This window comes from Protobothrops mucrosquamatus, unplaced genomic scaffold, assembly GCF_001527695.2.
Source record: "Protobothrops mucrosquamatus isolate PMUCROS unplaced genomic scaffold, P.Mucros_1.0 scaffold2542, whole genome shotgun sequence".
NCBI classification, from domain to species: Eukaryota; Metazoa; Chordata; class Lepidosauria; order Squamata; family Viperidae; genus Protobothrops; species Protobothrops mucrosquamatus.
This window is the reverse complement of record NW_015388602.1, coordinates 1-12,553: the sequence shown is the minus strand read 5'-3', so window position 1 is coordinate 12,553 and position 12,553 is coordinate 1.

Sequence of the window (12,553 nt, the reverse complement as noted above, 5' to 3'; positions counted from 1 at the left end):
TCCTAATTGAATGAATAGAAAGTAGATATAAAGAAAGATGATTTAGAAGATACATTGTATGAAGGTAAAGTAATTAAGTTACAGGACTTCCGGTTCTGGATCGCGGCATTTGTAGCCGCGCAAAGAGACTGCTCTCTTCGCCGGCTGATTTCCCTCTGCCGGTAGACCCTTAATTGGGTCGAAAAGCCGCCCTGGAGGGGCGGCTACCATTGAGGAGGTCCTCGTCGACCGTGGGAGAGCAGCAGCTTTTTCCGCGGTCCGAGATTGCTCCTTAGGGCCGACGGAGGAAAGATCGGCCAATAAAATGGCCGATCACTTTGCTGCTGTAACCAGAAGTCAGAAGAACATCTAAGCACAAAGAACCACCGTGGTTGATCCGGGTGAGATTTTTCCTTTCTTAGTCCTTTTTCTTCTTTTTGGTTTCCTGCAAAAAGCATTTTTTGGAACTACTTCCCTGTTTTAAGAGAGCGGCGTGTGCTAGTGTGGGAAGGAAAGCTGTGAAATGGAATGAAAATTGAATCTAATTGACTATCTTTGATTTTCATCTACTTTGGGGTCTTGAAAAGATTCTTACTATTGAACTTTATTACTGAACTCAGCATATATGCGAAAAATATTTTCTTTTTGTTTTTCTTTCTTTTTCTGACTTTGACAGCATTATCTTTGGTGTCTGGAAAGAGTATTTTACAGTCTACTGAGGACACCTTGTGGAGAAATTTAAAACTGTAGCTGTCTTTGTTTTTTGTCTGGTGATGAGTTTGGCTTTGACCTTCAGATTACCATAAAGGAAAAGACAAAGAAACAACAGCTGTTTTGTGGGGGTGGACAATGGCTAAATGTTTTTGAATACAGCCTCCACTAAAAGATAACAGGTCTGGTCCTAGTTACCATTAAAATGGAGAAATCTTATTTACATTTCAACTGTAAACTTATACTGGAGAAAATCTATGAAGCCACTGAGCAAATACGTTGCCAAATAAGAGAGAGTACTACAGAAATAATAAACAGAAACTCTATCTTGAACTTACAAACCAATTTTCAAATCTCATCTGAATATTCTACAGACCAAAAAACAATAGAAGAGGAATTAATCATCATTAAAGAGGACTCTATTTCATCTTATATACAACCTTTTGAGATTTTTGATGATCAAAAAATGATTGTAATTAAACCATCAATACCTTCAAAATTAACAGAAATGTACTTGCAATTACAACTGATTTAGAACTATGATAATATTGTTAATCAACTACTAACTACAAAATTGGTCAGGAGTGAGTCTCCTATTCAGCAGAGTCAAATGTTGAGGCTTGAATCTTTAAAACAACAAGGGACTATCTACAAAGGACTCAGGTCTCTAAAACAGAAGAGGGGCGCTCTTCCCTGATTCAAATGCTACCACAAGGAATAAAAAGAGACTTATTTGTTGACATAGAGGCTTTGTTATGGAAACCGGCTTGGCACAAAAAGAAAGCTAGAATAAGACTTAAGAGTGTTATCTAAAATGGTACATAACGGGTTAAAGGCTTTTTAGACACGGATTGACTTAAAGTTTAAGATTGGCAAATAAGATACCAGAGATCCTGATTGAAGAAAGACTAATTAAATGTGAAGTTAGCGAAAAGATGTTTGCTTTTGTACTAATATGTGCATGGGGGATATAATAATAATTTGGATTGGATTTAAATGTTATTGAATGGGTTAAAAATATTATATAGATTTTGATTGATAAGATTATAGATTTAAAATAGATTAGAAATGTATTGTTTGGAGCAATATTTTTGTTTTCTAGGAAGGAAAGCTATTTTGTAAAGCAAGGGGAATAAGAGGGATTTTTGATAAAAGAAGAAATGAAATTAATAAATGAGTTACTGACTACGCCAAGGAAAAGGGAAAGGAAAGACACCTGAAGTGTTAATAACATGGTTATTTAAGCTAAATGGGAATATGGTAATTGTAAATAGTAAAGCTTAATACAGGATTTTGATTTATATAAATGAAATGTTATTGATGATTGTTTGGACTGATTGAATTATATTGAAAAATATATTAATTTGAATATAATATAATATTTGAGGGAACAGAGAGGGAGTCTTTAATGATTTAATTTGAATTACATATGTATGATTTTGTTTTGGCATAATTGATTACCCTGTCACCATGTTGTTTCTCAAGCATTTGGTTGTAAAAAGAAAAACCAATAAAACTTGTATTATAAAAAAAAAGTAATTAAGTTACAGATTATGGAGTTACTTTAATAGCAATATGAACAAGCTAAGGAAAAATTGCAGAGCATGGCTAACTGGGTTGGAAAAAATTCTAGAAGCTATGCTCTACAACAGTGGTTCTCAACCTTTTTAATGCCGCGACCCCCAACCGGTCGTAAGTCGAGGACTAAACCGGTCGTAAGTTGAGGACTAAACCGGTCATAGGTCGAGGACTAAACCGGTTGTAAGTCAAGGACTACCCAACCGGTCGTAAGTCGAGGACTTTCCCTGCCCGGGAGCGCCGCACATGCGTGGTTCCTCCCCCTGCGCCAGCCGAGGCGTAGCTGGCAAGCGGCAGAGACGGAGCAGGCCGACCACCATCTGGCCCAGCCCAAGGGAGGTAAGGCACCTGCCGGAAAAGGGAAAAAAAATGGCGGACAGCCTTGCTTGGCGACCCCCGTGAAATGGTCGATCGACCCCAAATGGGGTCGCGACCCATAGGTTGAGAACCGCTGCTCTACAAGCTTTCCTAATTACACTAGTAATTTGAATCTGCTCTCCTGTCATGTAGCATCTGTGTGGGCTTCTGCACATGTGCACTGGGAGCATGGGGCAAGCTGCATAAATGCTATTCTAAACAATATAACCAGGAGAAAAGGGAAGAGCCTAAGAGTGTTGGCCATTTGAAATTACTGCCATATGCCTTTTCCATAAAGACATTTGGGGAAGTGGGTTTTTTTCTCTCTCTCTACAGTCCCTGGCTGTATTCGGTTTATTTTTGATGTTGGTCTTTTTTTTGGAGAATTACCTGCTGAGGACAGGTTAAAAATGCCAAATCCAGTCTAAACATCTGTGCCCGCAACCATAATAATTTATTAAATTTGCATGCCACCCAACTCCCAGCAACTTATAGGCAAGTTGTTAAAAACATTTAAGAACAAAAATAAAACACAAAAGAATAGCACAAGGTACAGTAAAATAATAATAGCAAAGAAAACTAACACGGGGGGGGGAGGGAGGAACAAAAATGAAGAAAGGGGTGTCAGTCATTCTCGCAAAAGGCCTGGGGAAACAGCCAGGTGTTTAAGATTCTTTGAAAGAGTAGTAGGATGAGAATTTCAGGGGAAGCTTCATTCCAGAGGATGGGTACTTTTCTGCTCCAGAAAAAGCAGGTTTCTGAAATCCCATCAGATGGCAAGTAACGAGGCATATGCCATGTCATAAGCACCATTCATTACCTTGCATCACACCTGCAACTGATGCAGCTGGCAGAGCAGAGATGTTACATGAGATACTGCATTCTGGACCAGTTGAAGTTTCTGGATGGTCTTCAAGGACAGCCCCAATGTACAGCACATTGCAGTAGTTAAGCTGTGTGGTGAACAGGGCATGAGTGACTGAAGGATTCACTGATCCGAAAAAGTGCAACAGGCACACTGGATGGAAATTGGGCAAAAGCCTTTTTGCTTCATGCTCATTGAACAGTAGCTTTGAGTCCAGCCAGACCCCAATTTGTGCACCATCCACAAATGGGGAAGTGCAACACCATCCAAGACCAAAGTAGAATAACCCCAGAACTGGGTGGTTCAAACACCCTTAGCCACTCAGTGTTGGTAGGATTGAGTTCGAGACGGTGCTTCCCACATTCAAACCCACACAGCCCCCAGGCACTGGGACAGGAATTTAGCAGCCTCATTTTGCTGGCCCAGAGTTGAAAGATATAATTGTACACTTTGTACACTTTGAGAGCGATCAAATAAATTTCATTTTTAATGTGCGCCATTGTGCCCACAGTAAAAAATGACAGTAAAGGTTATCTATCTATCTAATTTGATATTATTAGCCCAAACTGAATAGAATAGAGAATAGAACTCTACAGGCCTGGGGAATGATCTCTTTCAACCAACCAACACCTCCTGGATCCGAGTCCAGAGGAAAAGAGCCACCTTAAAACGGTGCCTCCAATTCCCAACCCATGGAACCACATCAGGAGGATACCATGGTCGATACTCAGAGCCATGAGAGATCAAGGATGGACATACCACCACCATCCCAGCTCTGCCGAACAACATCAACAAGTGTGACCAAAGTTGTCTCAGTATCAAATCCAGGTCTAAAACCAGTCTGAAATAGGACTAAATTATGCATTTTATTTCAGGGTTCTGATCAGCTTTAGACTGAGCACCTTCTCAACAACTTTCCTCAGAAAGGGAAGGTTGGACAAAAACTGTTGGGTTCAAGGATGGCCTCTTGAGGGAGCACACTGCCTCCATTAAAGAAGTCTACTTTACTTCACGGACCCAACCATGGATCATCTCCCACCACTTTCATAGCCCCGGATCCGGGAAACAGTGGCCAAGCTGATAGCATAGAGAGCTTGCCTGCTTCCTAGAAGTTGTTACTTAGCTCAAATCCATCACACCACCAAACTGTACACCAGACACCTTTGCCTCCCCTACCCACTCACAGTGGGAGAAACAATTATGGGTCAACCCAAAGGTGCTTTTTCATGAGGCAACTGAACTTTCTTGTTTTTCTTTGAAGACGTTTCACTTCTCATCCAAGAAGCTTCTTCAGCTCTGACTGGCTGGTGGGGAATGGAAGGATTTATACTCCTTGCTGACAGCTGGTCATTTGCATTCTTTTAGAGAGTCGTTGAGGTCACCTGGAGGTTTATCTGTGTTGTCAGGGTCACCTTTTGCACTACTCATTTGCACTACTCAGGTGACCCTGATGACACAGATAAACCTCCAGGTGACCACAACAACTCTCTAAAAGAATACAAATGACCAGCTGTCTGCAAGGAGTATAAATCCTTCCATTCTCCACCAGCCAGTCGAAGAAGCTCCTTGTATGAGAAGTGAAATGTCTTCAAAGAAAAACAAGCAAGTCCTTGTGAAAAAGCACCTTTGGGATAACTATGACCTGGATGACAGAAAATCTCCATAGAAAATTGTGGGTCACATAACGTAGTGAGTGAGTGGTACAAAATACACTGAGGTGGACTGAACACAGGGAGAGAATGTATGAAGTTTAAATTTCAAAACTTGCTGAACTTTGGCTTTTTCAAAAATACATTTTTCCAGCACAAAAATCCACATTTCGTACTTAAAATCTTATTTAATCCTTTGGAAAAACCAGTATCTCTGATCCTAACAAAAGAAAATTTGGACTTAAAAGACAGTTCAGTTTACCGAGTTGTGAGTTATGAATTTTTTTGGGGGAAAGCCTAACACCTCCTGCTGCTACTGCCATATTAAATGCTGAATTCTTGTAGCAGGGGAATTGGACAAGACAATGGGTGTATTTTATTTAGCTCAGGAAGATATTTTGTCTGTAATATTGTGAATAAACCCTTATCCTAGGAGCTTAAGAAGGCACGCCAAACAGCTCAGCAAATATTTTCCTATTTTGAGGCCACCTACAGTTTTCATCAGTGTTTGAAGGAGAGAAGTATATCCGCTAAGAAGAATAGAAAAATGCACATTTCCATGACTGCAGTGTTTTTTTTAAATTCTGGCTAAGAATAGAAGACTAGTCTGTTTCCCACCAAGAGTAAAAGGTTCTTGTGTGTTCTTTCTCTCTCAAAAGAAATCATTTGATCTTGGAACAAAAGAAAAGAAAGAGAATTTATTATATTCTTAGTCGAATTCTGACATTAGATCCGGTGCTAGTTTCCTAGTATTCTGTCTTATGAGTGCTTCTCCTAGTACAGTGATGGCGAACCTTTTAGAGACCGAGTGGCCAAACTGCAACCCGAAACCCACTTATGCATCGTCGGGTGCCGGGTGGGCGTGGCCCATTGGGTGCGCGTGGCTGCGGTGGTAATGACAGACTGGGTGGGACTAAATAGTTCAATCAATCAATTCCAACTTTGCAAGATCTTTTTTTTTCCCCGTAAGAAGTTGAAATTGACTGATTGATTGAACCTTTTTTTTGTACACGGCGGCGGAGGCCTAAAGCGAAAAGGTTTTATAAAAAACCAGCTGAAGGCCTAGGACTGGGGCGACGGTGCGCGCACCCACAGAGAGGACTCTGAGTGCCGCCTCTGGCACCCGTGCCATAGGTTCGCCACCACTGCCCTAGTATTCTGTCCCATTTGCCACTGGTATCTTAGCCGGTCTCAAAAAGCTAAGGAGCCAGGGGCTGACTGGCTAATACTTGAATGGGAGAGCACCAGAGCATACCAAAGCTGTAGGCCAGTCTGGAAATAGAAGAAAGGAGGAAGCAACAAAATTACTTTTTATTTTATTGGCTCAAGTATAAAGAAAAATCAAGAAAATTAGAAAAACTAGGTTAAAAATCATGTATATAGAATGCAATCACATTAAGGGAGGGGCATTTTTTCAATAACAGATTGAACGTCGATCGCATGAAATCAGATAAATCAGTCTTTGCACTGTTTCTCAGATTATTTTTGTAGTGACTCAGAATGTTAAAAAATTAGTGTCAAGGTCAATTGATCGGAAAAAAAAATTGTTTTTTGCCCAAGTTCTCACAAAATAATAAAATGCTTACCCACCATTTTTAAGATCCATGAGCAAACTAAAATTTTCCAAATATATCTTGCTGTCTAAAACAAGAATAGTAACTGAATTGAATTTGGCTAAAATTAGAAGCAAGAGTTTGGCAAGTGTTCAAAGCTGTCAAATACTAGTTTTCTCATTGTATCCATAATGTTTACATTCAAAATTATTTTCATTCCATTTAAACACAGAAATCAAAATTAAATATTAATAATATAGCTGAAAATCTGGAAAGTAGAAACCACCATCCTCATATTTTAATGAAAATCAGAAGAAGAGTCTGCCCCTGCCATACAGATTTTTTCCAATAGTTTATCAATATGTTTAAACTATATCAATAGACTTAATATAAGAAATCCTCTAAAAATAAATAACATTTAGAAATATCCCATTTGCCCATATTTATTCTTTCTCATAAACTCATTGGAATTTTCAGAATTTGTTTCCATCTGTATATTGCAATTTATAAATGCTAAAATCTACTAATGATGATATCTTTTGCGGTATACGAATTCCAAATTACAGATATAGTCCTCAACTGATAACTACAATTGAGCCCAAAATTTCTGTTGTTGAGACATTTGTTAAATGAATTTTTGCAACCTTTCTTGAATCAATTGTTAAGTGAATCACTGCAATTGATAAATTAGTAACACGGTTGTTAAGTGAATCTGTCTTCCCCGTGGACTTTGCTTGTCAGAAGGTTGTATAAGGTGATCACATGACCTTGGGACCTTGCAACCGTCATAAATATGAATCAGTTGCCAAACATCTGAATTTTGATCACATGTCCATGGGGATGCTGCAAAAGTCGTATCTGTGAAAAACAGTCATAAGTCACTTTTTTCAGTGCCGTTGTAACTTTGAATGGTCACTAAATGAACTGTTGTAAGTTGAGGACTACCTGTATTTAAGACAATACTGTAAACTCCCATTTTTTTAAAGGCATGAAATGGTGTCCTTGTCCTATAGGAAAGGAAATCTTTGCTTCTGAAATTGTGAATGTCTTTTATGACCACTAGAGAGCAGACATGGTGTAGACATTAAGAGCTGCATGTGAGTGACAATTTTTCTAAGTTTGTCTTGAGCTTGATTGACACTAAATAATCCAAATCTTCCTCTGCCATTGCATTCCCAAACTGCAGGAGATAATGGCAAGACAAAACAGCAAAGCTGTTTGTGAATAATGTGAATAATCTTAGATTTTGGTTGGTGGGGGGGAAAGGATTGTGGAGGTGGGCTTTCCAGTGCAAGTTTTACATACAGTCTGTTGAAAGATTCTACCCAACTCTCCCCTAAGGGAAATTATTAGAATCAGCAGATTTTTCCCTGAGTGGGGAAAGCATATGAGGTGACAGTCATGTTTCCTCATAAATCTGGAAATTCCCTACAATCATTGCCTGTAACTAATTTGGTAATAAAGTCAATATCAAAGTCTCCTGATTGGGATAATACTTAAAAGGTAAAGCTTAGTTCCTTTATATTCTGCAAAATAAATGGGGCTGAGACAAGGAAGTGGACAGGTCTAAGGAAAAATGTGTACTTTAATCTCTGAACCCTTAATCTGAATACTCATGCATTTAATACTTTCCACCTTTAGTGGCTTTCGTCATTACAATTTGGTGGCAGGTTTTGGAGAGGCTCTGAGTTTTCATGGGTCTCTCCAAAATTAAAGTCTTGGAAAAGACTGAAGTTTTCAGCAGTTATTCAAGTTATTGTCAAGGCAGAGTGCTTGAGGGGGAAAGTCCATGTCATGGGAATTCTCGTATTCCCACTGAATTCACACATAGTAGCTGTTTCTGGGAAAGTCAAAGAATCGACTGATGTAAGCAGGCAGAAGTACAGCTGGGCTTGGATTTCAGCGGTCTTGTGACATCTTTGTGTGAAAATGTATATTCACCTTCCAGAATGTGATCAACCAGCTCCTTTCAGGCTCATTTTCTCAGTTCAAGTTCCAGCCATGAAGGAAACAACCAAACTACTGTCTAGGAAGGAATTATCTGATGATCATGCCATTTAGTGACAATCCCAACAGGGGTCACTAAAGTGAGGACTACCTGTCGATTTTGGAATTTGGCAACAAGTCAGAAGTATTTGTAGATAACCACAATGATGCCAAAATGACAGCAAAACACAATAATGAATACAATACAAAACAAACTCTGCTGCCCCTTACATTCTTGAGAGAGATGTCACAACTCAACAAAGGGTGCACAATTAGTTCCTGAAACCTCTTTGTCACTTACCCCTCTTTTGTGATGCTCAGGCAGCATCATTTGATTTTTAGCAAGACAGATTAAAGCTGTTTATTGTTAATTTATGATTACATTTAAACCACATAGGCATATCAACTTTTTCCAAATTATCTCAAACTACCTCGGAAGTTGGATTGTGCCATCACGCTCAAGAATGTAAGGGGCGGCAGAGCTTGTTTTGTATTGTATTCATTATCATGTTTTGCTGTCATTTTGGCATCATTGTGGTTATCTACAAATACTTGCTCATATCCAGAGAATAGAAACTTCAAAATAATAATAATGATTGAAAAAATACGAAGTGATGCTCTCCCCTCCTTTTTGCTCTGATAATGTCAGAGCCTACCTCATCATTGTCAGAATTTGCACGGGAGTGGGAAATGTTTAGAAGAAAGAACCTGGGAGAGATACCTTTACAAAATGACATGTACCAAAACCTTTAAAATGCTGGGGAGCTCATGAAGTCTGAACCAAACTTAATGGAAACTCGTTTGAAAGGACTTTCTGACTCACCCTGGCAGTTTAAAGTGCTCCAAAGGGTTAAACCATTCAGACTTCTCACATTTTCACTCTTTCCCTGACATGACTTGGAAAGCTTTGTTCACTGCATATTAAATTCCATGGCTGAAAATAATCTGAAGCAAGAGAATTCTCAAGGCCTTGGGAAGCAGTAGCTTGAACAATAAGATTGGGTTTCCTTGAGAAAGCTCACGTAATTCCTTTCTGCCCCTTTTTTTGGGGTGTGTGTGTGCTTTATTTTGCTATTATGTTTTGGAGTGGGTGTGCACATGATCTGGATTCAGGTCCTGGCCTGCGGCTTTTCCATCAAAGCAGGTGCGCTGCAGCTTTGCAACAAGTGAATACTTCCTTGCCTCAAGCCTGGCAACTAGGAGACCCAGGTTGTTACACCCATTTGGCTTGGCAGACTATGAGCATCACCTGATGGGTTCCCTTTGAATCTAAGTAACCAGTGAGCAACTCACAACTGAGTTTTCCCATCAGGAATACCTCTGGATTAAGATATTAATTAATCATTTTTTTAATGATTATTCATTTATCAGCTGCCAGTTTTTCAATTCACTGTTTCAATCCAATGTTTAATAGGAGATTTAATATTAGTGGGCTGAAAACTTTCTCTAATGATCTTTATGCATAGGAATGTCAAGCTTCTCTATGCCTGGAGAAATCTAATTATTATTTGCGTATTTAAATACTGCTGTATCCCTTTGAGGTTATTAGGAACTGAGATGCCTTCTAGTTTCTGTCATTGTTAGCATATTAATTTGCCAAAGAAATTTTTTTTGATAAAACATTGCAGAAATCCGTTTTATCAGGGAATGAATTTCTAGATAGCACTATTAACGTTACCAGTGTGAATTTCTTCATGAGAAAAGAGGGGGAAGGAATGCAGTCTTTATTCTTTGGCAAATGCTTAGGCAATGAGCAGGTGGGGCACATTTAGGTACTGAGAGACCACCAGGAGTCAACAAGTCAGCAGGAAGAAATGTGCAAGAAGACAGACTTCCTATGAGCTCAGATGCAGCTTGGAAAAGGGGAGTCAGATAATGCAGCAAAAAGAAGAAGTTAAGCAACTTGGGTTAACAGGTTCAGGTTCAGAGAGTTGCAGGAAAGGGGTCCTTCTAGGACCGGGGTCCCCCACTACCAATCCGTGGCCTATTTGCAACCGGGCCACGTGAGTGGTGGGCCGGTGTGCGCGCGTGTGCACCGCCCCACTTGCACAAACGGCAAACACTGACGCCCGCTGCTCACACAAATGAAGCTGTGATGAGCGCACGCCCTCACACAAAACCATCCCCTCTTTCTCCCCCCCTCCCCCCATGCCGGGCCTCCAACCTGGAAAGGCTGGGGAATGCTGTTCTAGGGAAGCTTTGGCAAAATAAAGGAAGTATTAATAATAGTGGGACACAAAAATCTTATTTTCATTTTTTTTTATTAAAAAAGTTAAAATATATAACTCCCCCCCAAACTTTTTTTACAGAAACAAACAAAAAAAGAAAACAAACAAGACATTAAAAAAAACCCCCACAAACACACATACACATATTATCCACCACAGTTAAATCCAAAAGATGCTTTTTCACGAGGCAACTGGACTTTTTTGTTTTACTTTGAAGACGTTTAGCTTCTCATCCAAGACGCATCTTCAGCTCTGACTGGATGATGGGGAATGGAAAATTTTCCATTCCCCACCATCCAGTCAGAGCTGAAGAAGCGTCTTGGATGAGAAGCTAAACGTCTTCAAAGTAAAACAAGAAAGTCCAGTTGCCTCGTGAAAAAGCACCTTTGGGATAACTATGACCTGGGTGACTGAGAATCTCCATAGACATTTGTCCCTAGTTGAATATGGATTCAATATTTCAACAATATTAGTTTACCACCCCTTACAAAACAGGCACTCAAATTTTTAAATTTCTAACTCTAATTGCAAATTATTAACCTGTTATCTATCTACTATATTAATGACAAAATAGTTAACAAGGTAGAATAACAAAAAAATGACAAGATTAAAATTTCAAAGCCCTCTGTTAACAAACTAAAAAAAAATCTGCACTACTTCTAAATGATAGCAAAGAACCAGAGAACCTCCACATTTTTTTGCCTCTATCCAGTCTTCTCTTCCTTCTCCTTCTCCCCTAAGTACTAAATATTTCCAGGAGCACAGGAATGTCAATTAAAAGAGCAGGATTGCTTCGGCTTTCTTCTGTATGGGATGCAGTTCTATTTGCTATTCCAGTGAAGACAATTGAATAGTGTACTAGAGGAGCAGAAGAAAGCATGACACTGGGCTGCCCTTTTCAGCAACTGGCCCCTTTTTGGAAATATTTCTTTTGAATTAAAATATTTGATCCAGATTATTAGGGCAATATGCTGACATTGTAAACCGCTCAGAGAGTGCTGTAAAGCAGAGGTCCCCAACCTTTTGGGCGCCAGGGACTGGTTCTGTGCAGAGAGATTTTTCCACAGACCAGAGGGTGCGTGGTTTTGTGTGCTGCCTGCATATCGGGGATGGGGCTTTGCATGTTTGTGCGGACCGGTTGCTGGCATGCTGCAGCCCAGTACTGGTCCACGGGCCGGGGGTTGGGGACCCCTGCTGTAAAGCACTATGGAGCAGTATATATGTCTAAGTGCTATAGCTATTTAGCTAGGCAAAAGAGTTGTGGGGGAAAAAAGCTAAAAAAAAGAGGCAGATTGCCAGGGGGGTCGTATGTGGCCACCATGTTGCATGAATTACATTCCTATCTTGAAACATCAGAAAGTAAACCATGGTTTGCAATCTGAAGAGGTGACATGCAAGGATCACTAGGTGGCATCATAATGCTACATTTCTGCTTTAGGTTTCTACAGAGGGTAAGAGTCCATGATGGGACAGAGTAAAAAGATAAAGTGATTGGAAAGAGAAAATTGGAGAGAAGTAGAAACAGGGGATCAGAAGAGATTTGGTAGCTGTAGCCATTTTTGCTTCAAAAGATCAACTTTGGAAAAGCTTTTCCATGAGCACAGTCAACTATCTAATTGCTTCCCAGGACCCAGCCCTGCTTGTTGC